Genomic DNA, 1945 nt, shown 5'->3' with positions numbered 1-1945 from the left:
CAGGACGGGCCGCGGTGCTACAAAGACCCCGCCCCCTGGCTCCCGCGTCGCCCCATACGGGCCATTTGCCACATGCTTTGAGCCAGGGTGCCCCCGGCGCCGCTCCGCTTTTCGGGGCGGTGGCTGAGCGAGGCCTGCGGGAACAGAGGGGACTCGGGCTGCTGGAAGTGGGGGAAGCTTCGGTGCAGGAGCTGGTCGCAGGGGAGCAGCGTCCCCCCCCCTCCGCTGCCTCGTGTGCCCGCTCCTCCTGCAGAACGGGGGCCCCAAAGCTGAGTGAGTGGCATTGCGACCTGGTGCAGCGCCATGCACGTGCAGCTAGAGGGGCCCCGGGGCATCCCTCATGCTCACCCTCATCGCTGCCCTTGGGAAGGCCCAGTGCAGGTGACTTGGCACTCCTGCCCATTGGCGGAATGAGTGTACAGCCCTGGGGGCCACTGCCCCACACCTAAGGGCTAGTGATGAATTTGGGGCCCATTGCATGTTGCTGCCTGTGCCCATGTCACTCACACCACGGGGATGGATGGTCTGTGCCACCAGACAGCCACACCAAGGTAGGGTGACCAGAGAGAAAGTGTGAAAAATCGGGATGGGACGGGGAGTAATAGGTATCTATATAAGAAGAAGCCATGGATGTCGAATATTGGGACTGTCCCTACAAAATCAGAACATCTGGTCACTCTTCACCAAGGTGGCCCTCCTTAAGGAGAGTGAGGCCCATGCCACACACAAAGTTGCAGTGGTTTACCTTGAGATGTGATTTTAAAACCAATTTAGTTAAATTGAGCCATCTGTGCATGGGGATACTTAGGATATGGCCATACTGACAATGTTACAGCAGCACAACTGCTGTGCTTCAATGTAGATACTACCTATACCATTGGGTGAGGTGCTCCCATCAGCACAGGTAATTCACCTATCTGCAAGGTGGTAGCTAGGTCAACAAAAGAAATTCCATGGACCTATCACTGACCACACCAGGGGTTAGGTGGTCGGCATAGCTAAATCCCTGGGATGTGGATGTTTCACACCCCTGAGAGACATTGCTATGCTGATGTAAATTCTCACTGTAGAACTATGTCTACACTATAGAGCCCATGCCTGCATAGCTATGGCACCATTGTCCCCTAATGTAGACACTGCAGGTATGTCTACACTACAGTCACTGCAGAGTCACAGCTCTAGTGCTGTAGCTGCACCACTGTAGTGCAGCACTTACTACAGAGAAGGAAGAGGTTCTTCTGTTGTTGCAGTACATCCACATCTCTGAGAGGCAGTAGCTAGGTTGATGGAAGAATTCTTCCATGAGCCTAGCACTGTCCACACTGGGACTAGCGATGTAGCTAGGTTGACCTACATTTCTAGAGTTCTATTTACTTAGTAACTGCACCTCTGATAGCATGCTTCACTGGAGTCCTGCTGACATAGCTATGTTGCCTGGAGGTGTGAATTTTGCACATTCCTACCTGACATAGCTATGCTGGCAGAATTTTGTAGTATAGCCCAGGCCTTATACAGAAATAAAAGTGTCTATGTGGGAGTTATATCAGTATAACTATAACAGTTTAAATTGACATCTGAGCTTATACTGGCATACCTTTCCTATTGTGAGGGTGTAGAGAAATTGCTGTCCAGCAATGGGGACCCCGAGAGGTAGAGGGCCAAAATGCCAGAGGAGTGGGGCAAGGCCCGTAGCTGGGGAGATGAAGGGACAGGGTCAGAGCTTCTCCTATTCTAGCCTCCTCTTCCAGCCATGCTGCCTGGTGTGGCATTCAGTGGCTGCACTCTCTAAAGCAATCTCTGGTCACACTGCTTGTCTGGGAGAGCCCAGGCAGGCAGCATGGCTGGAGAATGCCTAGGAGAGTGCATTAGTGGCTCCACACCTGCCAGGGGGACTGGAGCAGAGCCTCCCCCACCCACCAGGTAACATGGGATGGGGAGGTGTTGG

The sequence above is a fragment of the Gopherus flavomarginatus genome, chromosome 2 (assembly GCF_025201925.1).
Source record: "Gopherus flavomarginatus isolate rGopFla2 chromosome 2, rGopFla2.mat.asm, whole genome shotgun sequence".
NCBI lineage: Eukaryota > Metazoa > Chordata > Testudines > Testudinidae > Gopherus > Gopherus flavomarginatus.
Note: the sequence above shows the minus strand (reverse complement) of the source record.